The sequence below is a fragment of the Ascaphus truei genome, unplaced genomic scaffold, assembly GCF_040206685.1.
Source record: "Ascaphus truei isolate aAscTru1 unplaced genomic scaffold, aAscTru1.hap1 HAP1_SCAFFOLD_1459, whole genome shotgun sequence".
Lineage (NCBI taxonomy): Eukaryota > Metazoa > Chordata > Amphibia > Anura > Ascaphidae > Ascaphus > Ascaphus truei.
The window spans coordinates 50,404-78,064 of NW_027454344.1; the positions used below are offsets into that span (position 1 = coordinate 50,404).

The window sequence follows — 27,661 nt, forward strand, 5'->3', positions numbered from 1 at the left end:
ATGTGCTGATGCATGTTTCAAGCCACTGTTCTTGTGCAAAGGACTCGACGTGTATCTAGAAAATGTCAAATGGAAGGGGAAGGGCAGGTGCCTGTTATGCAAATGAGCTGATATTCTAGAGTCAGATGCCAACTGCAGCATGATACATACTGTACTGTACCCCTTCCCCTGACAGAACAGTTTATTTCGAGTTTCTGGAATGAAATAAGCAAGTTGTGCCTTGTGCCTATTTCAGAGGCATTCATCATCTTTCCTTTGACTTAAAAGAAAAGCCCCAGCAAGCTAGGGCATGCAAAAATTGACAAGAAACTCATGCATGCTCCTCTCCACGGAAATCTTTAGTAAAAGGCGAAAGATTTTTGCGTTTTGAAGAGAAACCAGAGTATGACATGTAAACATCATCTTCTATGTGGCCAGCAAAATCAATCCCGATCCACCTTGAGGTGAATATCCTGTGATGGAAAACAAGAGAAGATGTTCTCCACAGACAGCCTTTCTAAGGTAGGTTTTCCCCTAATTTGGATGTGCTGATGCATGTTTCAAGCCACTGTTCTTGTGCAAAGGACTCGACGTGTATCTAGAAAATGTCAAATGGAAGGGGAAGGGCAGGTGCCTGTTATGCAAATGAGCTGATATTCTAGAGTCAGATGCCAACTGCAGCATGATACATACTGTACTGTACCCCTTCCCCTGACAGAACAGTTTATTTCGAGTTTCTGGAATGAAATAAGCAAGTTGTGCCTTGTGCCTATTTCAGAGGCATTCATCATCTTTCCTTTGACTTAAAAGAAAAGCCCCAGCAAGCTAGGGCATGCAAAAATTGACAAGAAACTCATGCATGCTCCTCTCCACGGAAATCTTTAGTAAAAGGCGAAAGATTTTTGCGTTTTGAAGAGAAACCAGAGTATGACATGTAAACATCATCTTCTATGTGGCCAGCAAAATCAATCCCGATCCACCTTGAGGTGAATATCCTGTGATGGAAAACAAGAGAAGATGTTCTCCACAGACAGCCTTTCTAAGGTAGGTTTTCCCCTAATTTGGATGTGCTGATGCATGTTTCAAGCCACTGTTCTTGTGCAAAGGACTCGACGTGTATCTAGAAAATGTCAAATGGAAGGGGAAGGGCAGGTGCCTGTTATGCAAATGAGCTGATATTCTAGAGTCAGATGCCAACTGCAGCATGATACATACTGTACTGTACCCCTTCCCCTGACAGAACAGTTTATTTCGAGTTTCTGGAATGAAATAAGCAAGTTGTGCCTTGTGTCTATTTCAGAGGCATTCACCATCTCTCCTTTGACTTAAAAGAAAAGCCCCAGCAAGCTAGGGCATGCAAAAATTGACAAGAAACTCATGCATGCTCCTCTCCACGGAAATCTTTAGTAAAAGGCGAAAGATTTTTGCGTTTTGAAGAGAAACCAGAGTATGACATGTAAACATCATCTTCTATGTGGCCAGCAAAATCAATCCCGATCCACCTTGAGGTGAATATCCTGTGATGGAAAACAAGAGAAGATGTTCTCCACAGACAGCCTTTCTAAGGTAGGTTTTCCCCTAATTTGGATGTGCTGATGGATGTTTCAAGCCACTGTTCTTGTGCAAATGACTCAACGTGTATCTAGAAAATGTCAAATGGAAGGGGAAGGGCAGGTGCCTGTTATGCAAATGAGCTGATATTCTAGAGTCAGATGCCAACTGCAGCATGATACATACTGTACTGTACCCCTTCCCCTGACAGAACAGTTTATTTCGAGTTTCTGGAATGAAATAAGCAAGTTGTGCCTTGTGCCTATTTCAGAGGCATTCCTCATCTTTCCTTTGACTTAAAAGAAAAGCCCCAGCAAGCTAGGGCATGCAAAAATTGACAAGAAACTCATGCATGCTCCTCTCCACGGAAATCTTTAGTAAAAGGCGAAAGATTTTTGCGTTTTGAAGAGAAACCAGAGTATGACATGTAAACATCATCTTCTATGTGGCCAGCAAAATCAATCCCGATCCACCTTGAGGTGAATATCCTGTGATGGAAAACAAGAGAAGATGTTCTCCACAGACAGCCTTTCTAAGGTAGGTTTTCCCCTAATTTGGATGTGCTGATGCATGTTTCAAGCCACTGTTCTTGTGCAAAGGACTCGACGTGTATCTAGAAAATGTCAAATGGAAGGGGAAGGGCAGGTGCCTGTTATGCAAATGAGCTGATATTCTAGAGTCAGATGCCAACTGCAGCATGATACATACTGTACTGTACCCCTTCCCCTGACAGAACAGTTTATTTCGAGTTTCTGGAATGAAATAAGCAAGTTGTGCCTTGTGCCTATTTCAGAGGCATTCATCATCTTTCCTTTGACTTAAAAGAAAAGCCCCAGCAAGCTAGGGCATGCAAAAATTGACAAGAAACTCATGCATGCTCCTCTCCACGGAAATCTTTAGTAAAAGGCGAAAGATTTTTGCGTTTTGAAGAGAATCCAGAATATGACATGTAAACATCATGTTCTATGTGGCCAGCAAAATCAATCCCGATCCACCTTGAGGTGAATATCCTGTGATGGAAAACAAGAGAAGATGTTCTCCACAGACAGCCTTTCTAAGGTAGGTTTTCCCCTAATTTGGATGTGCTGATGCATGTTTCAAGCCACTGTTCTTGTGCAAAGGACTCGACGTGTATCTAGAAAATGTCAAATGGAAGGGGAAGGGCAGGTGCCTGTTATGCAAATGAGCTGATATTCTAGAGTCAGATGCCAACTGCAGCATGATACATACTGTACTGTACCCCTTCCCCTGACAGAACAGTTTATTTCGAGTTTCTGGAATGAAATAAGCAAGTTGTGCCTTGTGCCTATTTCAGAGGCATTCATCATCTTTCCTTTGACTTAAAAGAAAAGCCCCAGCAAGCTAGGGCATGCAAAAATTGACAAGAAACTCATGCATGCTCCTCTCCACGGAAATCTTTAGTAAAAGGCGAAAGATTTTTGCGTTTTGAAGAGAAACCAGAGTATGACATGTAAACATCATCTTCTATGTGGCCAGCAAAATCAATCCCGATCCACCTTGAGGTGAATATCCTGTGATGGAAAACAAGAGAAGATGTTCTCCACAGACAGCCTTTCTAAGGTAGGTTTTCCCCTAATTTGGATGTGCTGATGCATGTTTCAAGCCACTGTTCTTTTGCAAAGGACTCGACGTGTATCTAGAAAATGTCAAATGGAAGGGGAAGGGCAGGTGCCTGTTATGCAAATGAGCTGATATTCTAGAGTCAGATGCCAACTGCAGCATGATACATACTGTACTGTACCCCTTCCCCTGACAGAACAGTTTATTTCGAGTTTCTGGAATGAAATAAGCAAGTTGTGCCTTGTGCCTATTTCAGAGGCATTCATCATCTTTCCTTTGACTTAAAAGAAAAGCCCCAGCAAGCTAGGGCATGCAAAAATTGACAAGAAACTCATGCATGCTCCTCTCCACGGAAATCTTTAGTAAAAGGCGAAAGATTTTTGCGTTTTGAAGAGAAACCAGAGTATGACATGTAAACATCATCTTCTATGTGGCCAGCAAAATCAATCCCGATCCACCTTGAGGTGAATATCCTGTGATGGAAAACAAGAGAAGATGTTCTCCACAGACAGCCTTTCTAAGGTAGGTTTTCCCCTAATTTGGATGTGCTGATGCATGTTTCAAGCCACTGTTCTTGTGCAAAGGACTCGACGTGTATCTAGAAAATGTCAAATGGAAGGGGAAGGGCAGGTGCCTGTTATGCAAATGAGCTGATATTCTAGAGTCAGATGCCAACTGCAGCATGATACATACTGTACTGTACCCCTTCCCCTGACAGAACAGTTTATTTCGAGTTTCTGGAATGAAATAAGCAAGTTGTGCCTTGTGTCTATTTCAGAGGCATTCACCATCTTTCCTTTGACTTAAAAGAAAAGCCCCAGCAAGCTAGGGCATGCAAAAATTGACAAGAAACTCATGCATGCTCCTCTCCACGGAAATCTTTAGTAAAAGGCGAAAGATTTTTGCGTTTTGAAGAGAAACCAGAGTATGACATGTAAACATCATCTTCTATGTGGCCAGCAAAATCAATCCCGATCCACCTTGAGGTGAATATCCTGTGATGGAAAACAAGAGAAGATGTTCTCCACAGACAGCCTTTCTAAGGTAGGTTTTCCCCTAATTTGGATGTGCTGATGGATGTTTCAAGCCACTGTTCTTGTGCAAATGACTCAACGTGTATCTAGAAAATGTCAAATGGAAGGGGAAGGGCAGGTGCCTGTTATGCAAATGAGCTGATATTCTAGAGTCAGATGCCAACTGCAGCATGATACATACTGTACTGTACCCCTTCCCCTGACAGAACAGTTTATTTAGAGTTTCTGGAATGAAATAAGCAAGTTGTGCCTTGTGCCTATTTCAGAGGCATTCATCATCTTTCCTTTGACTTAAAAGAAAAGCCCCAGCAAGCTAGGGCATGCAAAAATTGACAAGAAACTCATGCATGCTCCTCTCCACGGAAATCTTTAGTAAAAGGCGAAAGATTTTTGCGTTTTGAAGAGAAACCAGAGTATGACATGTAAACATCATCTTCTATGTGGCCAGCAAAATCAATCCCGATCCACCTTGAGGTGAATATCCTGTGATGGAAAACAAGAGAAGATGTTCTCCACAGACAGCCTTTCTAAGGTAGGTTTTCCCCTAATTTGGATGTGCTGATGCATGTTTCAAGCCACTGTTCTTGTGCAAAGGACTCGACGTGTATCTAGAAAATGTCAAATGGAAGGGGAAGGGCAGGTGCCTGTTATGCAAATGAGCTGATATTCTAGAGTCAGATGCCAACTGCAGCATGATACATACTGTACTGTACCCCTTCCCCTGACAGAACAGTTTATTTCGAGTTTCTGGAATGAAATAAGCAAGTTGTGCCTTGTGCCTATTTCAGAGGCATTCATCATCTTTCCTTTGACTTAAAAGAAAAGCCCCAGCAAGCTAGGGCATGCAAAAATTGACAAGAAACTCATGCATGCTCCTCTCCACGGAAATCTTTAGTAAAAGGCGAAAGATTTTTGCGTTTTGAAGAGAATCCAGAATATGACATGTAAACATCATGTTCTATGTGGCCAGCAAAATCAATCCCGATCCACCTTGAGGTGAATATCCTGTGATGGAAAACAAGAGAAGATGTTCTCCACAGACAGCCTTTCTAAGGTAGGTTTTCCCCTAATTTGGATGTGCTGATGCATGTTTCAAGCCACTGTTCTTGTGCAAAGGACTCGACGTGTATCTAGAAAATGTCAAATGGAAGGGGAAGGGCAGGTGCCTGTTATGCAAATGAGCTGATATTCTAGAGTCAGATGCCAACTGCAGCATGATACATACTGTACTGTACCCCTTCCCCTGACAGAACAGTTTATTTCGAGTTTCTGGAATGAAATAAGCAAGTTGTGCCTTGTGCCTATTTCAGAGGCATTCATCATCTTTCCTTTGACTTAAAAGAAAAGCCCCAGCAAGCTAGGGCATGCAAAAATTGACAAGAAACTCATGCATGCTCCTCTCCACGGAAATCTTTAGTAAAAGGCGAAAGATTTTTGCGTTTTGAAGAGAAACCAGAGTATGACATGTAAACATCATCTTCTATGTGGCCAGCAAAATCAATCCCGATCCACCTTGAGGTGAATATCCTGTAATGGAAAACAAGAGAAGATGTTCTCCACAGACAGCCTTTCCCCTAATTTGGATGTGCTGATGCATGTTTCAAGCCACTGTTCTTGTGCAAAGGACTCGACGTGTATCTAGAAAATGTCAAATGGAAGGGGAAGGGCAGGTGCCTGTTATGCAAATGAGCTGATATTCTAGAGTCAGATGCCAACTGCAGCATGATACATACTGTACTGTACCCCTTCCCCTGACAGAACAGTTTATTTTGAGTTTCTGGAATGAAATAAGCAAGTTGTGCCTTGTGCCTATTTCAGAGGCATTCATCATCTTTCCTTTGACTTAAAAGAAAAGCCCCAGCAAGCTAGGGCATGCAAAAATTGACAAGAAACTCATGCATGCTCCTCTCCACGGAAATCTTTAGTAAAAGGCGAAAGATTTTTGCGTTTTGAAGAGAAACCAGAGTATGACATGTAAACATCATCTTCTATGTGGCCAGCAAAATCAATCCCGATCCACCTTGAGGTGAATATCCTGTGATGGAAAACAAGAGAAGATGTTCTCCACAGACAGCCTTTCTAAGGTAGGTTTTCCCCTAATTTGGATGTGCTGATGCATGTTTCAAGCCACTGTTCTTGTGCAAAGGACTCGACGTGTATCTAGAAAATGTCAAATGGAAGGGGAAGGGCAGGTGCCTGTTATGCAAATGAGCTGATATTCTAGAGTCAGATGCCAACTGCAGCATGATACATACTGTACTGTACCCCTTCCCCTGACAGAACAGTTTATTTCGAGTTTCTGGAATGAAATAAGCAAGTTGTGCCTTGTGTCTATTTCAGAGGCATTCACCATCTTTCCTTTGACTTAAAAGAAAAGCCCCAGCAAGCTAGGGCATGCAAAAATTGACAAGAAACTCATGCATGCTCCTCTCCACGGAAATCTTTAGTAAAAGGCGAAAGATTTTTGCGTTTTGAAGAGAAACCAGAGTATGACATGTAAACATCATCTTCTATGTGGCCAGCAAAATCAATCCCGATCCACCTTGAGGTGAATATCCTGTGATGGAAAACAAGAGAAGATGTTCTCCACAGACAGCCTTTCTAAGGTAGGTTTTCCCCTAATTTGGATGTGCTGATGGATGTTTCAAGCCACTGTTCTTGTGCAAATGACTCAACGTGTATCTAGAAAATGTCAAATGGAAGGGGAAGGGCAGGTGCCTGTTATGCAAATGAGCTGATATTCTAGAGTCAGATGCCAACTGCAGCATGATACATACTGTACTGTACCCCTTCCCCTGACAGAACAGTTTATTTAGAGTTTCTGGAATGAAATAAGCAAGTTGTGCCTTGTGCCTATTTCAGAGGCATTCATCATCTTTCCTTTGACTTAAAAGAAAAGCCCCAGCAAGCTAGGGCATGCAAAAATTGACAAGAAACTCATGCATGCTCCTCTCCACGGAAATCTTTAGTAAAAGGCGAAAGATTTTTGCGTTTTGAAGAGAAACCAGAGTATGACATGTAAACATCATCTTCTATGTGGCCAGCAAAATCAATCCCGATCCACCTTGAGGTGAATATCCTGTGATGGAAAACAAGAGAAGATGTTCTCCACAGACAGCCTTTCTAAGGTAGGTTTTCCCCTAATTTGGATGTGCTGATGCATGTTTCAAGCCACTGTTCTTGTGCAAAGGACTCGACGTGTATCTAGAAAATGTCAAATGGAAGGGGAAGGGCAGGTGCCTGTTATGCAAATGAGCTGATATTCTAGAGTCAGATGCCAACTGCAGCATGATACATACTGTACTGTACCCCTTCCCCTGACAGAACAGTTTATTTCGAGTTTCTGGAATGAAATAAGCAAGTTGTGCCTTGTGCCTATTTCAGAGGCATTCATCATCTTTCCTTTGACTTAAAAGAAAAGCCCCAGCAAGCTAGGGCATGCAAAAATTGACAAGAAACTCATGCATGCTCCTCTCCACGGAAATCTTTAGTAAAAGGCGAAAGATTTTTGCGTTTTGAAGAGAATCCAGAATATGACATGTAAACATCATGTTCTATGTGGCCAGCAAAATCAATCCCGATCCACCTTGAGGTGAATATCCTGTGATGGAAAACAAGAGAAGATGTTCTCCACAGACAGCCTTTCTAAGGTAGGTTTTCCCCTAATTTGGATGTGCTGATGCATGTTTCAAGCCACTGTTCTTGTGCAAAGGACTCGACGTGTATCTAGAAAATGTCAAATGGAAGGGGAAGGGCAGGTGCCTGTTATGCAAATGAGCTGATATTCTAGAGTCAGATGCCAACTGCAGCATGATACATACTGTACTGTACCCCTTCCCCTGACAGAACAGTTTATTTCGAGTTTCTGGAATGAAATAAGCAAGTTGTGCCTTGTGCCTATTTCAGAGGCATTCATCATCTTTCCTTTGACTTAAAAGAAAAGCCCCAGCAAGCTAGGGCATGCAAAAATTGACAAGAAACTCATGCATGCTCCTCTCCACAGAAATCTTTAGTAAAAGGCGAAAGATTTTTGCGTTTTGAAGAGAAACCAGAGTATGACATGTAAACATCATCTTCTATGTGGCCAGCAAAATCAATCCCGATCCACCTTGAGGTGAATATCCTGTGATGGAAAACAAGAGAAGATGTTCTCCACAGACAGCCTTTCTAAGGTAGGTTTTCCCCTAATTTGGATGTGCTGATGCATGTTTCAAGCCACTGTTCTTTTGCAAAGGACTCGACGTGTATCTAGAAAATGTCAAATGGAAGGGGAAGGGCAGGTGCCTGTTATGCAAATGAGCTGATATTCTAGAGTCAGATGCCAACTGCAGCATGATACATACTGTACTGTACCCCTTCCCCTGACAGAACAGTTTATTTCGAGTTTCTGGAATGAAATAAGCAAGTTGTGCCTTGTGCCTATTTCAGAGGCATTCATCATCTTTCCTTTGACTTAAAAGAAAAGCCCCAGCAAGCTAGGGCATGCAAAAATTGACAAGAAACTCATGCATGCTCCTCTCCACGGAAATCTTTAGTAAAAGGCGAAAAAATTTTGCGTTTTGAAGAGAAACCAGAGTATGACATGTAAACATCATCTTCTATGTGGCCAGCAAAATCAATCCCGATCCACCTTGAGGTGAATATCCTGTGATGGAAAACAAGAGAAGATGTTCTCCACAGACAGCCTTTCTAAGGTAGGTTTTCCCCTAATTTGGATGTGCTGATGCATGTTTCAAGCCACTGTTCTTGTGCAAAGGACTCGACGTGTATCTAGAAAATGTCAAATGGAAGGGGAAGGGCAGGTGCCTGTTATGCAAATGAGCTGATATTCTAGAGTCAGATGCCAACTGCAGCATGATACATACTGTACTGTACCCCTTTCCCTGACAGAACAGTTTATTTCGAGTTTCTGGAATGAAATAAGCAAGTTGTGCCTTGTGCCTATTTCAGAGGCATTCATCATCTTTCCTTTGACTTAAAAGAAAAGCCCCAGCAAGCTAGGGCATGCAAAAATTGACAAGAAACTCATGCATGCTCCTCTCCACGGAAATCTTTAGTAAAAGGCGAAAGATTTTTGCGTTTTGAAGAGAATCCAGAGTATGACATGTAAACATCATGTTCTATGTGGCCAGCAAAATCAATCCCGATCCACCTTGAGGTGAATATCCTGTGATGGAAAACAAGAGAAGATGTTCTCCACAGACAGCCTTTCTAAGGTAGGTTTTCCCCTAATTTGGATGTGCTGATGCATGTTTCAAGCCACTGTTCTTGTGCAAAGGACTCGACGTGTATCTAGAAAATGTCAAATGGAAGGGGAAGGGCAGGTGCCTGTTATGCAAATGAGCTGATATTCTAGAGTCAGATGCCAACTGCAGCATGATACATACTGTACTGTACCCCTTCCCCTGACAGAACAGTTTATTTAGAGTTTCTGGAATGAAATAAGCAAGTTGTGCCTTGTGCCTATTTCAGAGGCATTCATCATCTTTCCTTTGACTTAAAAGAAAAGCCCCAGCAAGCTAGGGCATGCAAAAATTGACAAGAAACTCATGCATGCTCCTCTCCACGGAAATCTTTAGTAAAAGGCGAAAGATTTTTGCGTTTTGAAGAGAAACCAGAGTATGACATGTAAACATCATCTTCTATGTGGCCAGCAAAATCAATCCCGATCCACCTTGAGGTGAATATCCTGTGATGGAAAACAAGAGAAGATGTTCTCCACAGACAGCCTTTCTAAGGTAGGTTTTCCCCTAATTTGGATGTGCTGATGCATGTTTCAAGCCACTGTTCTTGTGCAAAGGACTCGACGTGTATCTAGAAAATGTCAAATGGAAGGGGAAGGGCAGGTGCCTGTTATGCAAATGAGCTGATATTCTAGAGTCAGATGCCAACTGCAGCATGATACATACTGTACTGTACCCCTTCCCCTGACAGAACAGTTTATTTCGAGTTTCTGGAATGAAATAAGCAAGTTGTGCCTTGTGCCTATTTCAGAGGCATTCATCATCTTTCCTTTGACTTAAAAGAAAAGCCCCAGCAAGCTAGGGCATGCAAAAATTGACAAGAAACTCATGCATGCTCCTCTCCACGGAAATCTTTAGTAAAAGGCGAAAGATTTTTGCGTTTTGAAGAGAATCCAGAATATGACATGTAAACATCATGTTCTATGTGGCCAGCAAAATCAATCCCGATCCACCTTGAGGTGAATATCCTGTGATGGAAAACAAGAGAAGATGTTCTCCACAGACAGCCTTTCTAAGGTAGGTTTTCCCCTAATTTGGATGTGCTGATGCATGTTTCAAGCCACTGTTCTTGTGCAAAGGACTCGACGTGTATCTAGAAAATGTCAAATGGAAGGGGAAGGGCAGGTGCCTGTTATGCAAATGAGCTGATATTCTAGAGTCAGATGCCAACTGCAGCATGATACATACTGTACTGTACCCCTTCCCCTGACAGAACAGTTTATTTCGAGTTTCTGGAATGAAATAAGCAAGTTGTGCCTTGTGCCTATTTCAGAGGCATTCATCATCTTTCCTTTGACTTAAAAGAAAAGCCCCAGCAAGCTAGGGCATGCAAAAATTGACAAGAAACTCATGCATGCTCCTCTCCACGGAAATCTTTAGTAAAAGGCGAAAGATTTTTGCGTTTTGAAGAGAAACCAGAGTATGACATGTAAACATCATCTTCTATGTGGCCAGCAAAATCAATCCCGATCCACCTTGAGGTGAATATCCTGTGATGGAAAACAAGAGAAGATGTTCTCCACAGACAGCCTTTCTAAGGTAGGTTTTCCCCTAATTTGGATGTGCTGATGCATGTTTCAAGCCACTGTTCTTTTGCAAAGGACTCGACGTGTATCTAGAAAATGTCAAATGGAAGGGGAAGGGCAGGTGCCTGTTATGCAAATGAGCTGATATTCTAGAGTCAGATGCCAACTGCAGCATGATACATACTGTACTGTACCCCTTCCCCTGACAGAACAGTTTATTTCGAGTTTCTGGAATGAAATAAGCAAGTTGTGCCTTGTGCCTATTTCAGAGGCATTCATCATCTTTCCTTTGACTTAAAAGAAAAGCCCCAGCAAGCTAGGGCATGCAAAAATTGACAAGAAACTCATGCATGCTCCTCTCCACGGAAATCTTTAGTAAAAGGCGAAAATTTTTTGCGTTTTGAAGAGAAACCAGAGTATGACATGTAAACATCATCTTCTATGTGGCCAGCAAAATCAATCCCGATCCACCTTGAGGTGAATATCCTGTGATGGAAAACAAGAGAAGATGTTCTCCACAGACAGCCTTTCTAAGGTAGGTTTTCCCCTAATTTGGATGTGCTGATGCATGTTTCAAGCCACTGTTCTTGTGCAAAGGACTCGACGTGTATCTAGAAAATGTCAAATGGAAGGGGAAGGGCAGGTGCCTGTTATGCAAATGAGCTGATATTCTAGAGTCAGATGCCAACTGCAGCATGATACATACTGTACTGTACCCCTTCCCCTGACAGAACAGTTTATTTCGAGTTTCTGGAATGAAATAAGCAAGTTGTGCCTTGTGCCTATTTCAGAGGCATTCATCATCTTTCCTTTGACTTAAAAGAAAAGCCCCAGCAAGCTAGGGCATGCAAAAATTGACAAGAAACTCATGCATGCTCCTCTCCACGGAAATCTTTAGTAAAAGGCGAAAGATTTTTGCGTTTTGAAGAGAAACCAGAGTATGACATGTAAACATCATCTTCTATGTGGCCAGCAAAATCAATCCCGATCCACCTTGAGGTGAATATCCTGTGATGGAAAACAAGAGAAGATGTTCTCCACAGACAGCCTTTCTAAGGTAGGTTTTCCCCTAATTTGGATGTGCTGATGCATGTTTCAAGCCACTGTTCTTGTGCAAAGGACTCGACGTGTATCTAGAAAATGTCAAATGGAAGGGGAAGGGCAGGTGCCTGTTATGCAAATGAGCTGATATTCTAGAGTCAGATGCCAACTGCAGCATGATACATACTGTACTGTACCCCTTCCCCTGACAGAACAGTTTATTTCGAGTTTCTGGAATGAAATAAGCAAGTTGTGCCTTGTGCCTATTTCAGAGGCATTCATCATCTTTCCTTTGACTTAAAAGAAAAGCCCCAGCAAGCTAGGGCATGCAAAAATTGACAAGAAACTCATGCATGCTCCTCTCCACGGAAATCTTTAGTAAAAGGCGAAAGATTTTTGCGTTTTGAAGAGAAACCAGAGTATGACATGTAAACATCATCTTCTATGTGGCCAGCAAAATCAATCCCGATCCACCTTGAGGTGAATATCCTGTGATGGAAAACAAGAGAAGATGTTCTCCACAGACAGCCTTTCTAAGGTAGGTTTTCCCCTAATTTGGATGTGCTGATGCATGTTTCAAGCCACTGTTCTTGTGCAAAGGACTCGACGTGTATCTAGAAAATGTCAAATGGAAGGGGAAGGGCAGGTGCCTGTTATGCAAATGAGCTGATATTCTAGAGTCAGATGCCAACTGCAGCATGATACATACTGTACTGTACCCCTTCCCCTGACAGAACAGTTTATTTCGAGTTTCTGGAATGAAATAAGCAAGTTGTGCCTTGTGCCTATTTCAGAGGCATTCATCATCTTTCCTTTGACTTAAAAGAAAAGCCCCAGCAAGCTAGGGCATGCAAAAATTGACAAGAAACTCATGCATGCTCCTCTCCACGGAAATCTTTAGTAAAAGGCGAAAGATTTTTGCGTTTTGAAGAGAAACCAGAGTATGACATGTAAACATCATCTTCTATGTGGCCAGCAAAATCAATCCCGATCCACCTTGAGGTGAATATCCTGTAATGGAAAACAAGAGAAGATGTTCTCCACAGACAGCCTTTCCCCTAATTTGGATGTGCTGATGCATGTTTCAAGCCACTGTTCTTGTGCAAAGGACTCGACGTGTATCTAGAAAATGTCAAATGGAAGGGGAAGGGCAGGTGCCTGTTATGCAAATGAGCTGATATTCTAGAGTCAGATGCCAACTGCAGCATGATACATACTGTACTGTACCCCTTCCCCTGACAGAACAGTTTATTTTGAGTTTCTGGAATGAAATAAGCAAGTTGTGCCTTGTGCCTATTTCAGAGGCATTCATCATCTTTCCTTTGACTTAAAAGAAAAGCCCCAGCAAGCTAGGGCATGCAAAAATTGACAAGAAACTCATGCATGCTCCTCTCCACGGAAATCTTTAGTAAAAGGCGAAAGATTTTTGCGTTTTGAAGAGAAACCAGAGTATGACATGTAAACATCATCTTCTATGTGGCCAGCAAAATCAATCCCGATCCACCTTGAGGTGAATATCCTGTGATGGAAAACAAGAGAAGATGTTCTCCACAGACAGCCTTTCTAAGGTAGGTTTTCCCCTAATTTGGATGTGCTGATGCATGTTTCAAGCCACTGTTCTTGTGCAAAGGACTCGACGTGTATCTAGAAAATGTCAAATGGAAGGGGAAAGGCAGGTGCCTGTTATGCAAATGAGCTGATATTCTAGAGTCAGATGCCAACTGCAGCATGATACATACTGTACTGTACCCCTTCCCCTGACAGAACAGTTTATTTCGAGTTTCTGGAATGAAATAAGCAAGTTGTGCCTTGTGCCTATTTCAGAGGCATTCATCATCTTTCCTTTGACTTAAAAGAAAAGCCCCAGCAAGCTAGGGCATGCAAAAATTGACAAGAAACTCATGCATGCTCCTCTCCACGGAAATCTTTAGTAAAAGGCGAAAGATTTTTGCGTTTTGAAGAGAAACCAGAGTATGACATGTAAACATCATCTTCTATGTGGCCAGCAAAATCAATCCCGATCCACCTTGAGGTGAATATCCTGTGATGGAAAACAAGAGAAGATGTTCTCCACAGACAGCCTTTCTAAGGTAGGTTTTCCCCTAATTTGGATGTGCTGATGCATGTTTCAAGCCACTGTTCTTGTGCAAAGGACTCGACGTGTATCTAGAAAATGTCAAATGGAAGGGGAAGGGCAGGTGCCTGTTATGCAAATGAGCTGATATTCTAGAGTCAGATGCCAACTGCAGCATGATACATACTGTACTGTACCCCTTCCCCTGACAGAACAGTTTATTTCGAGTTTCTGGAATGAAATAAGCAAGTTGTGCCTTGTGCCTATTTCAGAGGCATTCATCATCTTTCCTTTGACTTAAAAGAAAAGCCCCAGCAAGCTAGGGCATGCAAAAATTGACAAGAAACTCATGCATGCTCCTCTCCACGGAAATCTTTAGTAAAAGGCGAAAGATTTTTGCGTTTTGAAGAGAATCCAGAATATGACATGTAAACATCATGTTCTATGTGGCCAGCAAAATCAATCCCGATCCACCTTGAGGTGAATATCCTGTGATGGAAAACAAGAGAAGATGTTCTCCACAGACAGCCTTTCTAAGGTAGGTTTTCCCCTAATTTGGATGTGCTGATGCATGTTTCAAGCCACTGTTCTTGTGCAAAGGACTCGACGTGTATCTAGAAAATGTCAAATGGAAGGGGAAGGGCAGGTGCCTGTTATGCAAATGAGCTGATATTCTAGAGTCAGATGCCAACTGCAGCATGATACATACTGTACTGTACCCCTTCCCCTGACAGAACAGTTTATTTCGAGTTTCTGGAATGAAATAAGCAAGTTGTGCCTTGTGCCTATTTCAGAGGCATTCATCATCTTTCCTTTGACTTAAAAGAAAAGCCCCAGCAAGCTAGGGCATGCAAAAATTGACAAGAAACTCATGCATGCTCCTCTCCACGGAAATCTTTAGTAAAAGGCGAAAGATTTTTGCGTTTTGAAGAGAAACCAGAGTATGACATGTAAACATCATCTTCTATGTGGCCAGCAAAATCAATCCCGATCCACCTTGAGGTGAATATCCTGTGATGGAAAACAAGAGAAGATGTTCTCCACAGACAGCCTTTCTAAGGTAGGTTTTCCCCTAATTTGGATGTGCTGATGCATGTTTCAAGCCACTGTTCTTGTGCAAAGGACTCGACGTGTATCTAGAAAATGTCAAATGGAAGGGGAAGGGCAGGTGCCTGTTATGCAAATGAGCTGATATTCTAGAGTCAGATGCCAACTGCAGCATGATACATACTGTACTGTACCCCTTCCCCTGACAGAACAGTTTATTTCGAGTTTCTGGAATGAAATAAGCAAGTTGTGCCTTGTGCCTATTTCAGAGGCATTCATCATCTTTCCTTTGACTTAAAAGAAAAGCCCCAGCAAGCTAGGGCATGCAAAAATTGACAAGAAACTCATGCATGCTCCTCTCCACGGAAATCTTTAGTAAAAGGCGAAAGATTTTTGCGTTTTGAAGAGAAACCAGAGTATGACATGTAAACATCATGTTCTATGTGGCCAGCAAAATCAATCCCGATCCACCTTGAGGTGAATATCCTGTGATGGAAAACAAGAGAAGATGTTCTCCACAGACAGCCTTTCTAAGGTAGGTTTTCCCCTAATTTGGATGTGCTGATGCATGTTTCAAGCCACTGTTCTTGTGCAAAGGACTCGACGTGTATCTAGAAAATGTCAAATGGAAGGGGAAGGGCAGGTGCCTGTTATGCAAATGAGCTGATATTCTAGAGTCAGATGCCAACTGCAGCATGATACATACTGTACTGTACCCCTTCCCCTGACAGAACAGTTTATTTCGAGTTTCTGGAATGAAATAAGCAAGTTGTGCCTTGTGCCTTGTGCCTATTTCAGAGGCATTCATCATCTTTCCTTTGACTTAAAAGAAAAGCCCCAGCAAGCTAGGGCATGCAAAAATTGACAAGAAACTCATGCATGCTCCTCTCCACGGAAATCTTTAGTAAAAGGCGAAAGATTTTTGCGTTTTGAAGAGAAACCAGAGTATGACATGTAAACATCATCTTCTATGTGGCCAGCAAAATCAATCCCGATCCACCTTGAGGTGAATATCCTGTGATGGAAAACAAGAGAAGATGTTCTCCACAGACAGCCTTTCTAAGGTAGGTTTTCCCCTAATTTGGATGTGCTGATGCATGTTTCAAGCCACTGTTCTTGTGCAAAGGACTCGACGTGTATCTAGAAAATGTCAAATGGAAGGGGAAGGGCAGGTGCCTGTTATGCAAATGAGCTGATATTCTAGAGTCAGATGCCAACTGCAGCATGATACATACTGTACTGTACCCCTTCCCCTGACAGAACAGTTTATTTCGAGTTTCTGGAATGAAATAAGCAAGTTGTGCCTTGTGCCTATTTCAGAGGCATTCATCATCTTTCCTTTGACTTAAAAGAAAAGCCCCAGCAAGCTAGGGCATGCAAAAATTGACAAGAAACTCATGCATGCTCCTCTCCACGGAAATCTTTAGTAAAAGGCGAAAGATTTTTGCGTTTTGAAGAGAAACCAGAGTATGACATGTAAACATCATCTTCTATGTGGCCAGCAAAATCAATCCCGATCCACCTTGAGGTGAATATCCTGTAAAGGAAAACAAGAGAAGATGTTCTCCACAGACAGCCTTTCCCCTAATTTGGATGTGCTGATGCATGTTTCAAGCCACTGTTCTTGTGCAAAGGACTCGACGTGTATCTAGAAAATGTCAAATGGAAGGGGAAGGGCAGGTGCCTGTTATGCAAATGAGCTGATATTCTAGAGTCAGATGCCAACTGCAGCATGATACATACTGTACTGTACCCCTTCCCCTGACAGAACAGTTTATTTCGAGTTTCTGGAATGAAATAAGCAAGTTGTGCCTTGTGCCTATTTCAGAGGCATTCATCATCTTTCCTTTGACTTAAAAGAAAAGCCCCAGCAAGCTAGGGCATGCACAAATTGACAAGAAACTCATGCATGCTCCTCTCCACGGAAATCTTTAGTAAAAGGCGAAAGATTTTTGCGTTTTGAAGAGAAACCAGAGTATGACATGTAAACATCATGTTCTATGTGGCCAGCAAAATCAATCCCGATCCACCTTGAGGTGAATATCCTGTGATGGAAAACAAGAGAAGATGTTCTCCACAGACAGCCTTTCTAAGGTAGGTTTTCCCCTAATTTGGATGTGCTGATGCATGTTTCAAGCCACTGTTCTTGTGCAAAGGACTCGACGTGTATCTAGAAAATGTCAAATGGAAGGGGAAGGGCAGGTGCCTGTTATGCAAATGAGCTGATATTCTAGAGTCAGATGCCAACTGCAGCATGATACATACTGTACTGTACCCCTTCCCCTGACAGAACAGTTTATTTCGAGTTTCTGGAATGAAATAAGCAAGTTGTGCCTTGTGCCTATTTCAGAGGCATTCATCATCTTTCCTTTGACTTAAAAGAAAAGCCCCAGCAAGCTAGGGCATGCAAAAATTGACAAGAAACTCATGCATGCTCCTCTCCACGGAAATCTTTAGTAAAAGGCGAAAGATTTTTGCGTTTTGAAGAGAAACCAGAGTATGACATGTAAACATCATCTTCTATGTGGCCAGCAAAATCAATCCCGATCCACCTTGAGGTGAATATCCTGTGATGGAAAACAAGAGAAGATGTTCTCCACAGACAGCCTTTCTAAGGTAGGTTTTCCCCTAATTTGGATGTGCTGATGCATGTTTCAAGCCACTGTTCTTGTGCAAAGGACTCGACGTGTATCTAGAAAATGTCAAATGGAAGGGGAAGGGCAGGTGCCTGTTATGCAAATGAGCTGATATTCTAGAGTCAGATGCCAACTGCAGCATGATACATACTGTACTGTACCCCTTCCCCTGACAGAACAGTTTATTTCGAGTTTCTGGAATGAAATAAGCAAGTTGTGCCTTGTGCCTTGTGCCTATTTCAGAGGCATTCATCATCTTTCCTTTGACTTAAAAGAAAAGCCCCAGCAAGCTAGGGCATGCAAAAATTGACAAGAAACTCATGCATGCTCCTCTCCACGGAAATCTTTAGTAAAAGGCGAAAGATTTTTGCGTTTTGAAGAGAAACCAGAGTATGACATGTAAACATCATCTTCTATGTGGCCAGCAAAATCAATCCCGATCCACCTTGAGGTGAATATCCTGTAATGGAAAACAAGAGAAGATGTTCTCCACAGACAGCCTTTCCCCTAATTTGGATGTGCTGATGCATGTTTCAAGCCACTGTTCTTGTGCAAAGGACTCGACGTGTATCTAGAAAATGTCAAATGGAAGGGGAAGGGCAGGTGCCTGTTATGCAAATGAGCTGATATTCTAGAGTCAGATGCCAACTGCAGCATGATACATACTGTACTGTACCCCTTCCCCTGACAGAACAGTTTATTTTGAGTTTCTGGAATGAAATAAGCAAGTTGTGCCTTGTGCCTATTTCAGAGGCATTCATCATCTTTCCTTTGACTTAAAAGAAAAGCCCCAGCAAGCTAGGGCATGCAAAAATTGACAAGAAACTCATGCATGCTCCTCTCCACGGAAATCTTTAGTAAAAGGCGAAAGATTTTTGCGTTTTGAAGAGAAACCAGAGTATGACATGTAAACATCATCTTCTATGTGGCCAGCAAAATCAATCCCGATCCACCTTGAGGTGAATATCCTGTAAAGGAAAACAAGAGAAGATGTTCTCCACAGACAGCCTTTCCCCTAATTTGGATGTGCTGATGCATGTTTCAAGCCACTGTTCTTGTGCAAAGGACTCGACGTGTATCTAGAAAATGTCAAATGGAAGGGGAAGGGCAGGTGCCTGTTATGCAAATGAGCTGATATTCTAGAGTCAGATGCCAACTGCAGCATGATACATACTGTACTGTACCCCTTCCCCTGACAGAACAGTTTATTTCGAGTTTCTGGAATGAAATAAGCAAGTTGTGCCTTGTGCCTATTTCAGAGGCATTCATCATCTTTCCTTTGACTTAAAAGAAAAGCCCCAGCAAGCTAGGGCATGCACAAATTGACAAGAAACTCATGCATGCTCCTCTCCACGGAAATCTTTAGTAAAAGGCGAAAGATTTTTGCGTTTTGAAGAGAAACCAGAGTGTGACATGTAAACATCATCTTCTATGTGGCCAGCAAAATCAATCCCGATCCACCTTGAGGTGAATATCCTGTGATGGAAAACAAGAGAAGATGTTCTCCACAGACAGCCTTTCTAAGGTAGGTTTTCCCCTAATTTGGATGTGCTGATGCATGTTTCAAGCCACTGTTCTTGTGCAAAGGACTCGACGTGTATCTAGAAAATGTCAAATGGAAGGGGAAGGGCAGGTGCCTGTTATGCAAATGAGCTGATATTCTAGAGTCAGATGCCAACTGCAGCATGATACATACTGTACTGTACCCCTTCCCCTGACAGAACAGTTTATTTCGAGTTTCTGGAATGAAATAAGCAAGTTGTGCCTTGTGCCTATTTCAGAGGCATTCATCATCTTTCCTTTGACTTAAAAGAAAAGCCCCAGCAAGCTAGGGCATGCACAAATTGACAAGAAACTCATGCATGCTCCTCTCCACGGAAATCTTTAGTAAAAGGCGAAAGATTTTTGCGTTTTGAAGAGAAACCAGAGTATGACATGTAAACATCATCTTCTATGTGGCCAGCAAAATCAATCCCGATCCACCTTGAGGTGAATATCCTGTGATGGAAAACAAGAGAAGATGTTCTCCACAGACAGCCTTTCTAAGGTAGGTTTTCCCCTAATTTGGATGTGCTGATGCATGTTTCAAGCCACTGTTCCTACATTTATATAAATCAACCCTCCCCACCACCACCAAGCACATACAGTACAGTATTAAACACATAAACCAGCATCAATAAAGTAAATAAATATAGTTCTGCTTACCACAGCAATATGATGTATGTCCATGTCAGGATACAGCAGGTGTCCTCCGTTGCCAGAAAAATACATTGCAACTACATTGTAATGTCCCCTAAACCCTTAATTACCTTATTGGTTAACAACCAGTAAAGTAATTAAGGGATTAACCCCCACCCTTCATCCATTCATTTGTACAGTGGCTTCATCATGCCCATATATATATATTATATGGGCATGATTAAGTAATATACAAAGAAATGGTTAAGGTTTAATAAAACATTACAAAATCAAATCTACCAATCCTGTGGGCCAAAAAATAAAATAACAAATACTTAAATTCTTTTAAATAAATACACCCCCCCACCCCCTGTGCCTCCTAACACATACATTAATGGGCAAACTTACTATTATCCATATATGGAATAAATGTATGTGCCCATTTAAAATACAAGACCCTTTTGAATAAACCATCTGTGTTAATATGCCTCACATATGCTAATTAAGGTGGATGGAAGAAATTCTGTCAGGTGACTTATTAGGCCTTTATAAGAACAATCAGAGCAGCCCAAGCTGTGAAAAGCAGCCCAGATTCAAAGTGGCCCAGTTTTAAGTGGCATGGATGAGTTTAACAAGGAGGGAAACAGGAGGTAAACAAGGGGACTACAGAACAGCCATGGGCCCTCAATCATGGATGTGTACTACGCTGGAAAGGTGGACATTTTTTATCCCAGACCACATATCTCTGCACTAAACTACTGCTGCCATGACGCTGCTAATATTTATATTTGCGGTGACTTCACTTCTTCTCAAATTATGCACTTCTTTTTACCAGCCTCAGTATGTCTCTAACTCTATTCATATATCTCCATCTCTCCTTCCTTCATCACTTCTCTGTTCACATGAACTCCTTTCTTACCTGCATCCTCTGACACCACACAACTATATCCCCTGCACTAAAAAACACCCTTACAAATCATCCTCACACATCCTCTTTCTATCCATGCTTCTCCTCCTTGCTTCTGGTGATATCTCTTCCAATCCTGGTCCCTGCCTTATTTCTACATGCGCTCATCCTCGCCTGCCAATTGCAACCTCTACTCCTTCTGGTGTCAACCGCTCCAACCTCATACCCATCCCCTGCCACCCTCCCTCCTCTCTCCCTTTCTCCTGTGCCCTTTGGAATGCTCGCTCCCTTTCTAACAAGTTCCTCTCTGTGCATGACTTCTTTATCTCTCACTCCCTGCTTCTCTTTGCTATAACTGAGACCTGGCTAACTCAGTCTGACACTGCTCTGGAAGCTGCCCGCTCTTATGGTGGCCTTTCTTTCTCCCACACTCAGTGCCCTGATGGCAGGGGTGGAGGCGTGAGGCTCCTGCTCTCGTCTCTCTGCCGTTACCGAACCCTTCCAATTCCTCCCTCTCTTGCTTTTCCCTCCTTTGAGGCTCACACTGTCCAGATCTACTCTCTTCTCCCTGTCCATGTGGCGGTCATCTATCGCCCACCTACCTCTACTCATCCCCCTTCTGCCTTTCTCTCTCACTTTGAATCCTGGCTCTCTTTATTTCTCTCCTCAGACTCCCCTGTTCTTCTCCTTGGGGACATCAATTGCCACATTGATGACCTCTCTCTCCCTTGGGCTTCTCGCTTTCTCTCTCTAACCACTTCCTTTTGCTGTCAACAGTGGACTGCAGCTAGCACCCATAAGGATGGCCACTACCTAGACCTAGTTTTCACAAAAAACTTTTCTCTTTCTGATTTCTCCATTTCCCCCTTTCCTCTCTCTGACCATCACCTCATCTAATTTTCTCTCTCTCGTTTCTCCCCTTCTCCATCTCCATCTACCCCTCGCTTCTGCAGAAACCTGCGCTCTATTAACCTACCAGCCTTTGATTCCACTTTATGCTTCTCCCTCTACTCTCTCAGCTCTGCTACAGACCCTGAAAACCTGGTCAGGATCTACAACTCTGCCTTATCCTCCTCTCTTGATATACATGCCCCGCTTTCTCTCTGCCACCCTCGCCTTTCTAACCCCAGACCCTGGCTAAATTCCCACATGCGCATGCTGCGCTCCTCCACTCGTTCCTCTGAATGCCTCTGTATGGATCCGCGCTGTGGGTATACCCACGTCCAGCGCATCCTTACCGGTTTCTCAGGCCATTCAGGCTCCCCGGCGGAATTCCTCGCTCCTGGCTGCCTTCCCCGTGGCTCCAGTCCACACGCATCAGCCCTACGGGCGCGCACGCAACCAAGCTGCCATTGGTTGCCGCCGGGCGCCTGACTCCGCCTACGCTGATGCGGCACATGATCCTTGCGTGCCTCCGTCCCAGCCCCGTCAGCTCCGCCTCCTCGTTTCTTCTTTCTTACCTGACCCTTCCCCTGTCCGTCCCTCTGCTCCTCCCCTTCTTCTGTTTGCTCCTGGATCCTCTGGTGTGCCTTCCCCATTCTCCGCCCCCTCGGACGTCACGCGCTTGCCCTGCACACCCCTTCCCCATCATCCTTGCCTCTCAGGTCCTCCTTCCCTTTCTGTCCCTTCCCTTGTCCGTCCCTCTGCTCCTCCCCTTACTCTGACCACTCCCTTTGCCTCTAGCAATTCTCCTCTATCTGGGTCTTATCTTGCTCACTCCTCCGTTCCTCCCCTCACTCCCATTGGTTCCAAACTTTAACACTCTGCTCTCCTATTAGGTTCTTCTTCGGGCCGCTCCTCCGTCACTCCCCTTTCTCTGATTGGTCCCAGCCCCATATATAATCCCTCTTCTCCATTTCCTCTTTGCTCTGCATAGCTTCTGTACCTTGGTGCTGTCTGCTGTCGTGTCTGCTGTCACTTGGCCTCTCTTGTCTTTTCAGTGCTTGCTCCTGTCCCTGGAAATTCTGCTGACCTCCCTGGATTTGACCTTTTGCTTTGGACTCTACTACGCTGCTTTCTGGAACCCTTTGAACCTCGCTTTGGACTTTCTACGCTGCAGACTTCTACAACCCTTGGACACGGCACACGGACAATCTACTACGCTGCTCTCTCCACACCACAACCCTGGCTTACGGACAATAGATTACGCTGCCCTCTCCAACCCACGACCCTTGGCATACGAACTTAAACCCTTCTACACCGGAGCTGTCAAGTATGGTACCTTTTAACATTCTAGTTACCCGGACCACCTACGCCACTTCCACACTCCGGCCGTGCCCCCGTTTGCTGCTAGGTGTGTGGTTTTACCATTTCCACCTCAGTCCCAGGGTCTTGTCTGGCTTGTGGGCAGTCCGAGTGTTACATTATGCAGAGCCCAACAGATCCAGACCCCCCTGAGGTGGAAGATACTTTAACCACCAATTACAAACACTTTAATTTTTTGGATAACCAAATCTCCTCTCTTAACCAGCAAGTTAACACCCTCTCTCTTCAGATTCCCCAGGGCAATGTCCCCACGTCCTCCTCCATAGTATCCCGTGAAGGATCAGGCCCCTCAGACTTGCGGATACCTACCCCAGTAAATACGCGGGAGATCCGCTTGCATGTCGCGGTTTCTTGAACCAGTGCGAGTTACAATTTGAGCTGTCGCCTTCTCGCTTCCCCACGGATCGTACTAAGGTAGCCTACGTGTATTCCCTCCTCACCGGAGACGCCTTAGCCTGGGCCTCACCAATCTGGGAACAGAAACCGGAACTCACTTACAATTTAAAAAAAGAAAAAGATGGCACTAAATGAGCTTGCAACAATGTAAGTAATGGTATTATTATCACTATACAAAAGGAATGACGCCTGCTGCTGAGGTATATTGGAAGGGAGTCTTCATTTATATTTTTATCATTTATCATTTACGTATATAAAGAATAGATGACAGGAAAATATATTTCAGCGCATGGGATCAATTTAAGGAGAGAATTTTATGTCTCAGGGGCAAAGGGATTCCAAATGAGATCTCACTCTAGATGTGTGTGGTACAAACAGTAATTTAATAAAATAAAACAAAAACTTGATAAAACAATTATCCCAGGAGCGCATGCGCGACGGAGAAGAGAATGGAGCCGTGATTTATGAGCTCCGCTCCCTCCGGCACTTAGATAGCAACTTAAAGACGCAGTAGCAATCAAACAGTGGATAAAAATATATCATTAGCTCAATAAAAATCTCAGGATGGCAACAGGCAAAACGACTCGAGCAAGGAGTCAGCCGGTTTCAAAATATTTTAAAAATAAAGTGGTGACTCAAGCAGAGAGGCCGGAGCTTCCCGCGTGAACCTCCAACATGGACCCTGACAGCGATCCCTCCCTGGAAGATGACAGGGATGAGGAAATGGTCCGCCGCAAAGACTTGAAAGAATTTTGTGCCCAGATGCAAAAGTTCTTCAAAAATGAACTGTGGGCTCTAAGAAAGGAGGTAGATATGCTGGGTGATGGAACTGACACCCTAAAAAAAAAAGCGGACGCAACAACAAGCGCGGTAACGCAAAATCAGGACCAAATCTCCCTGATGAACGAAAAACTCAGATTTCTGAAAGATAAGGTGGAGGACGCCGAGAATCACGACAGGCGTTGCAATATAAGACTGAGAGGAGTCCCTAAAACTATCCTTGACCCAGAGGATTTCACTAACAGTTGGTTAGAGCATATATTCCCTGACAAGCCTGAGTCCGAGATCCGGCTAGATAGATGCCACAGGGCTCTCCGCAGCAAGCCCCAAAAAGGTGATCCCCCCAGAGACATAGTGGCTCGCTTCCACCACTTCCGCACAAAGGAGGAGGTCTGCAGGCTTGCCAGAGAGGATCACTCCTTGGAATATGATGGAGTCAAACTCCAAACATTTCAGGACCTGGCACCTGCCACCCTAGCCAAACGGAGAGCCTTCGCTCCTATCATGAAGATTCTGAGGGAGAATAACTCCAAGTACAGATGGCTGTTTCCATGTGCCCTCATGTCTATCAAAAATGGTGTAGCACACACACTCCGCAGGCTAGAAGAGGGGGAAGGATTCCTAAGTAAACTTGGACTTTCAGGGCTACACCAAGGCTCACCTCTCCCCTCGCCAGCTGGTTCAACAAACCTCACACCTGTCTGGAGCCAAGCGGGGCCCTCCCGCACCCCCAGCAAACCTAAAGGCAGCACAGCCTTGGAGGCAACGAGCCCCAATAAAGCCTAAAAGCCTAACCCACATAACCCTACATAATCTCCTGACCTCCCCTATATCCAACCTGGAAACAATGGCTCAGATGGGAGCTCCGGGGACGTTCGGAACCTCACAGAGACTTACCCGGTAAGCACCTGGTGGCTAGGAGGCAAAGGAGCAGATTTCATCTGGAGCAGACCCGCACCCGACTTGGAAGCGGCAGCCATCTTACGGAGGTCCTTCCTGGTCTCACGCGGGAGGAGTAATGGCTTTCGCGCGCTTGCAAAGTGACGTCACCATCAAGCGCCCTCTCATCGCGAGATCTTGGCCGCCCCTCGATGACGTTAGGATGGGTTCCGAAGAGGAAGACAAGCACCTGACAGCCACCGCAGCGGAGCAAAGCTGGAGGAGAGATGGGACAGGATCATCTCTTCCTCCAAACACTCAAGACTCCCGACACGGTCACAGTCACAAACACTCTCCCCTTCCCTCCCAATTAAGAAATAAAAATAAATAAAACAAAAAAGAATCCCCCCATCAGTAGTCAAGCACGAACTAACAAAGAGATTTAGATAAATCTGGATAAATGTCACCAATTGCAAGGGTTTAGCCCCTGCATAATTAATATAAGCTCCTTAGCTTAAAATTATGCTGTTGGGGATATGTAGTTATTTAGATATCAATCTACTTACAGGCTACTCATGTTTAGGTTTTAATGTTTCAGATTATAGGATTTATACTTTATATATCTGTTATATGATAAGGGTTGATTGAAATATGCTATAAAATGTTAAGTATAGGTTATAGGATGGGCTGCTAGGGATATAAGGTATATTATATATTATATGTATGATATAGATTACCAGGTATTTGATATCCTATGCCTAACCATCTCCAAAGTACTATAGACACTCCGAAGGGATGCCAGGTAAGGTAGTCAGGTTAGATGGGTTAGAACAGACAAACGTCTGAGGTATATCATATATATATATATATATATATATATATATATATATATATATATATATATATACGTTAGACTCAGGTCTTACACACTTGTTATATGAATTAAATATACTTAGTACAAATAGGATATATATGAGGGATATAGGGCGTATATAATTATTTTACACGAAAGTTATACAGTGATTAAGAAAGTTTATTCGGTTAGGTTAGTTATGTTAGATAAGTTAATTATATGTGGTGAACACACACTACACCTCTCAGTAGCAAATACACCCTAAGGAGAGGGGTTACTTCAAAGTACGGCGGGTTTATGAGATTCGATATAAAGAGTATAAATGTTATATACATTTTAGGTTTTTTCCATCTATACATGCTTTGTTATCTCAGATGACTAACATTATTATCGTTGCTTTTGTTCTTGTTATAACTCACCAGCAATGGTCATTGATTATCAATATGTTAATATTAAGGTTTTATAATTTAGATATAGTTGACTTGTTACACATTGTTTTGCATAAGTGCCGGAGGAGCTTTCCTCCTGCGCGCATGTGTTCTCTTTTTCGGTCCCCAGTTTTGGGGGGCCGTTCCCAAGACCAAGGGTGGTCGTCCTTCCTAACAGGAGTTGGGAAAATCCATAAAATGGAGCCTGATGATCCGCCTTCTGGGCTCAGGAGCTACCCCCGGGGGCTCCCGGGATGTGCTCCTGTTTCCTATTTTTCCCTTTTTCCATTTTTTCTTTTTGTTTGTTTTTTCTTCCCCGCCCGCGTTTGCCCCGTTGTTGCTTCCCCTGTTTTGTCTACCCTGCCCCACCCTCTCCCTCCCCCTTCCCTCTCTAGAGTGCACGGCAACCGGCTAAAACATCAAACGGACATAGCAAGTATGGACATATCTGGAAAGATCTTCAGGAATAACTTCATATGTAAGTACGCAGATCACCGCAAACGTTATCTCTTATACCATAGAACATGGCGTTAACACTAATCTCACATAATGTAAAGGGCTTTAATAGCCCGATCAAAAGAAAGCTTGCTTTTACGGACTACAAGAGAAGGCACGCAGAGGTGTTATTCTTACAGGAAACCCATTTTAGTAATAATAATTCACCTAAATTTTTAGACTTTTAGGCTTAGGCTTAGGCTTTTCCCAATTCTATACGGCATCAGCATCAGTCAAGAAAAGAGGCGTTGCCATTTTATTTAGTAATACAACCCCATTTGTTGCCCAGACAATCAAAAAGGACATGGAAGGCCGTTTTATTATATTAACAGGAACAATACATGAGCAGCCCATTACGTTGGCCTCCCTCTACGCCCCTTGTAGACAAGAGGCAGCTTTCTTCGAAAGATTCTTCCGCTTATTAAACTCTGTAGCTAAAGGATATACTATTATAGCAGGAGACTTCAACATTACAATGCAGTCTTCATTAGACAGATCAGGGGGAGGCGACTCTGATAATAAAAAAACTCAAGACACACTACGCGGTGCCTTGAAGGATAATCAACTAGTTGATATATGGAGGGAGCTCCACCCCATGACTAGGGATTACACTTTTTACTCTCACCCACATACCTCATACAGCAGGATTGATTACCTCTTCGTTTCGTGCCACATGGTTCCTAAGGTCAAGCATACGCTGATCCATGATATTTCATGGTCTGACCACGCACCAATTGAGCTCAGGTGCAACAATATATAAGCCAATCG

General features: G+C 43.3%; 38 non-coding genes across 38 annotated transcripts; all 38 read right to left on the reverse strand.

The window, feature by feature from the left end:
* Positions 1-270: 270 nt before the first annotated feature.
* LOC142476008 (U5 spliceosomal RNA) lies at positions 271-386 on the reverse strand. Its single transcript, XR_012791258.1, has one exon. It is a non-coding gene; the product is annotated as a U5 spliceosomal RNA (small nuclear RNA).
* A 406-nt stretch (positions 387-792) lies between these two features.
* On the reverse strand, positions 793-908 carry LOC142476009 (U5 spliceosomal RNA). Its single transcript, XR_012791259.1, has one exon. It is a non-coding gene; the product is annotated as a U5 spliceosomal RNA (small nuclear RNA).
* A 406-nt stretch (positions 909-1,314) lies between these two features.
* LOC142476011 (U5 spliceosomal RNA) lies at positions 1,315-1,430 on the reverse strand. Its single transcript, XR_012791261.1, has one exon. It is a non-coding gene; the product is annotated as a U5 spliceosomal RNA (small nuclear RNA).
* A 406-nt stretch (positions 1,431-1,836) lies between these two features.
* On the reverse strand, positions 1,837-1,952 carry LOC142476013 (U5 spliceosomal RNA). Its single transcript, XR_012791262.1, has one exon. It is a non-coding gene; the product is annotated as a U5 spliceosomal RNA (small nuclear RNA).
* Positions 1,953-2,358: 406 nt separating this feature from the next.
* On the reverse strand, positions 2,359-2,474 carry LOC142476056 (U5 spliceosomal RNA). Its single transcript, XR_012791305.1, has one exon. It is a non-coding gene; the product is annotated as a U5 spliceosomal RNA (small nuclear RNA).
* Positions 2,475-2,880: 406 nt separating this feature from the next.
* Positions 2,881-2,996, reverse strand: LOC142476014 (U5 spliceosomal RNA). The gene has a single exon (XR_012791263.1). It is a non-coding gene; the product is annotated as a U5 spliceosomal RNA (small nuclear RNA).
* A 406-nt stretch (positions 2,997-3,402) lies between these two features.
* LOC142476015 (U5 spliceosomal RNA) lies at positions 3,403-3,518 on the reverse strand. Its single transcript, XR_012791264.1, has one exon. It is a non-coding gene; the product is annotated as a U5 spliceosomal RNA (small nuclear RNA).
* A 406-nt stretch (positions 3,519-3,924) lies between these two features.
* Positions 3,925-4,040, reverse strand: LOC142476016 (U5 spliceosomal RNA). The gene has a single exon (XR_012791265.1). It is a non-coding gene; the product is annotated as a U5 spliceosomal RNA (small nuclear RNA).
* A 406-nt stretch (positions 4,041-4,446) lies between these two features.
* LOC142476017 (U5 spliceosomal RNA) lies at positions 4,447-4,562 on the reverse strand. Its single transcript, XR_012791266.1, has one exon. It is a non-coding gene; the product is annotated as a U5 spliceosomal RNA (small nuclear RNA).
* A 406-nt stretch (positions 4,563-4,968) lies between these two features.
* LOC142476057 (U5 spliceosomal RNA) lies at positions 4,969-5,084 on the reverse strand. Its single transcript, XR_012791306.1, has one exon. It is a non-coding gene; the product is annotated as a U5 spliceosomal RNA (small nuclear RNA).
* A 406-nt stretch (positions 5,085-5,490) lies between these two features.
* Positions 5,491-5,606, reverse strand: LOC142476018 (U5 spliceosomal RNA). Its single transcript, XR_012791267.1, has one exon. It is a non-coding gene; the product is annotated as a U5 spliceosomal RNA (small nuclear RNA).
* A 392-nt stretch (positions 5,607-5,998) lies between these two features.
* On the reverse strand, positions 5,999-6,114 carry LOC142476019 (U5 spliceosomal RNA). The gene has a single exon (XR_012791268.1). It is a non-coding gene; the product is annotated as a U5 spliceosomal RNA (small nuclear RNA).
* Positions 6,115-6,520: 406 nt separating this feature from the next.
* On the reverse strand, positions 6,521-6,636 carry LOC142476020 (U5 spliceosomal RNA). Its single transcript, XR_012791269.1, has one exon. It is a non-coding gene; the product is annotated as a U5 spliceosomal RNA (small nuclear RNA).
* A 406-nt stretch (positions 6,637-7,042) lies between these two features.
* LOC142476021 (U5 spliceosomal RNA) lies at positions 7,043-7,158 on the reverse strand. Its single transcript, XR_012791270.1, has one exon. It is a non-coding gene; the product is annotated as a U5 spliceosomal RNA (small nuclear RNA).
* A 406-nt stretch (positions 7,159-7,564) lies between these two features.
* On the reverse strand, positions 7,565-7,680 carry LOC142476058 (U5 spliceosomal RNA). The gene has a single exon (XR_012791307.1). It is a non-coding gene; the product is annotated as a U5 spliceosomal RNA (small nuclear RNA).
* Positions 7,681-8,086: 406 nt separating this feature from the next.
* On the reverse strand, positions 8,087-8,202 carry LOC142476045 (U5 spliceosomal RNA). Its single transcript, XR_012791294.1, has one exon. It is a non-coding gene; the product is annotated as a U5 spliceosomal RNA (small nuclear RNA).
* Positions 8,203-8,608: 406 nt separating this feature from the next.
* Positions 8,609-8,724, reverse strand: LOC142476064 (U5 spliceosomal RNA). Its single transcript, XR_012791312.1, has one exon. It is a non-coding gene; the product is annotated as a U5 spliceosomal RNA (small nuclear RNA).
* Positions 8,725-9,130: 406 nt separating this feature from the next.
* On the reverse strand, positions 9,131-9,246 carry LOC142476040 (U5 spliceosomal RNA). Its single transcript, XR_012791289.1, has one exon. It is a non-coding gene; the product is annotated as a U5 spliceosomal RNA (small nuclear RNA).
* A 406-nt stretch (positions 9,247-9,652) lies between these two features.
* LOC142476023 (U5 spliceosomal RNA) lies at positions 9,653-9,768 on the reverse strand. The gene has a single exon (XR_012791272.1). It is a non-coding gene; the product is annotated as a U5 spliceosomal RNA (small nuclear RNA).
* A 406-nt stretch (positions 9,769-10,174) lies between these two features.
* Positions 10,175-10,290, reverse strand: LOC142476059 (U5 spliceosomal RNA). Its single transcript, XR_012791308.1, has one exon. It is a non-coding gene; the product is annotated as a U5 spliceosomal RNA (small nuclear RNA).
* Positions 10,291-10,696: 406 nt separating this feature from the next.
* Positions 10,697-10,812, reverse strand: LOC142476024 (U5 spliceosomal RNA). The gene has a single exon (XR_012791273.1). It is a non-coding gene; the product is annotated as a U5 spliceosomal RNA (small nuclear RNA).
* Positions 10,813-11,218: 406 nt separating this feature from the next.
* LOC142476065 (U5 spliceosomal RNA) lies at positions 11,219-11,334 on the reverse strand. The gene has a single exon (XR_012791313.1). It is a non-coding gene; the product is annotated as a U5 spliceosomal RNA (small nuclear RNA).
* Positions 11,335-11,740: 406 nt separating this feature from the next.
* LOC142476025 (U5 spliceosomal RNA) lies at positions 11,741-11,856 on the reverse strand. The gene has a single exon (XR_012791274.1). It is a non-coding gene; the product is annotated as a U5 spliceosomal RNA (small nuclear RNA).
* A 406-nt stretch (positions 11,857-12,262) lies between these two features.
* Positions 12,263-12,378, reverse strand: LOC142476026 (U5 spliceosomal RNA). Its single transcript, XR_012791275.1, has one exon. It is a non-coding gene; the product is annotated as a U5 spliceosomal RNA (small nuclear RNA).
* Positions 12,379-12,784: 406 nt separating this feature from the next.
* LOC142476027 (U5 spliceosomal RNA) lies at positions 12,785-12,900 on the reverse strand. Its single transcript, XR_012791276.1, has one exon. It is a non-coding gene; the product is annotated as a U5 spliceosomal RNA (small nuclear RNA).
* Positions 12,901-13,292: 392 nt separating this feature from the next.
* Positions 13,293-13,408, reverse strand: LOC142476028 (U5 spliceosomal RNA). Its single transcript, XR_012791277.1, has one exon. It is a non-coding gene; the product is annotated as a U5 spliceosomal RNA (small nuclear RNA).
* Positions 13,409-13,814: 406 nt separating this feature from the next.
* On the reverse strand, positions 13,815-13,930 carry LOC142476029 (U5 spliceosomal RNA). Its single transcript, XR_012791278.1, has one exon. It is a non-coding gene; the product is annotated as a U5 spliceosomal RNA (small nuclear RNA).
* Positions 13,931-14,336: 406 nt separating this feature from the next.
* Positions 14,337-14,452, reverse strand: LOC142476060 (U5 spliceosomal RNA). The gene has a single exon (XR_012791309.1). It is a non-coding gene; the product is annotated as a U5 spliceosomal RNA (small nuclear RNA).
* Positions 14,453-14,858: 406 nt separating this feature from the next.
* On the reverse strand, positions 14,859-14,974 carry LOC142476030 (U5 spliceosomal RNA). The gene has a single exon (XR_012791279.1). It is a non-coding gene; the product is annotated as a U5 spliceosomal RNA (small nuclear RNA).
* A 406-nt stretch (positions 14,975-15,380) lies between these two features.
* On the reverse strand, positions 15,381-15,496 carry LOC142476031 (U5 spliceosomal RNA). The gene has a single exon (XR_012791280.1). It is a non-coding gene; the product is annotated as a U5 spliceosomal RNA (small nuclear RNA).
* Positions 15,497-15,909: 413 nt separating this feature from the next.
* Positions 15,910-16,025, reverse strand: LOC142476032 (U5 spliceosomal RNA). Its single transcript, XR_012791281.1, has one exon. It is a non-coding gene; the product is annotated as a U5 spliceosomal RNA (small nuclear RNA).
* Positions 16,026-16,431: 406 nt separating this feature from the next.
* On the reverse strand, positions 16,432-16,547 carry LOC142476034 (U5 spliceosomal RNA). Its single transcript, XR_012791283.1, has one exon. It is a non-coding gene; the product is annotated as a U5 spliceosomal RNA (small nuclear RNA).
* A 392-nt stretch (positions 16,548-16,939) lies between these two features.
* On the reverse strand, positions 16,940-17,055 carry LOC142476047 (U5 spliceosomal RNA). The gene has a single exon (XR_012791296.1). It is a non-coding gene; the product is annotated as a U5 spliceosomal RNA (small nuclear RNA).
* A 406-nt stretch (positions 17,056-17,461) lies between these two features.
* Positions 17,462-17,577, reverse strand: LOC142476035 (U5 spliceosomal RNA). The gene has a single exon (XR_012791284.1). It is a non-coding gene; the product is annotated as a U5 spliceosomal RNA (small nuclear RNA).
* A 413-nt stretch (positions 17,578-17,990) lies between these two features.
* LOC142476036 (U5 spliceosomal RNA) lies at positions 17,991-18,106 on the reverse strand. The gene has a single exon (XR_012791285.1). It is a non-coding gene; the product is annotated as a U5 spliceosomal RNA (small nuclear RNA).
* Positions 18,107-18,498: 392 nt separating this feature from the next.
* LOC142476037 (U5 spliceosomal RNA) lies at positions 18,499-18,614 on the reverse strand. The gene has a single exon (XR_012791286.1). It is a non-coding gene; the product is annotated as a U5 spliceosomal RNA (small nuclear RNA).
* Positions 18,615-19,006: 392 nt separating this feature from the next.
* On the reverse strand, positions 19,007-19,122 carry LOC142476061 (U5 spliceosomal RNA). Its single transcript, XR_012791310.1, has one exon. It is a non-coding gene; the product is annotated as a U5 spliceosomal RNA (small nuclear RNA).
* A 406-nt stretch (positions 19,123-19,528) lies between these two features.
* Positions 19,529-19,644, reverse strand: LOC142476048 (U5 spliceosomal RNA). The gene has a single exon (XR_012791297.1). It is a non-coding gene; the product is annotated as a U5 spliceosomal RNA (small nuclear RNA).
* Between the last annotated feature and the right edge of the window lie 8,017 nt (positions 19,645-27,661).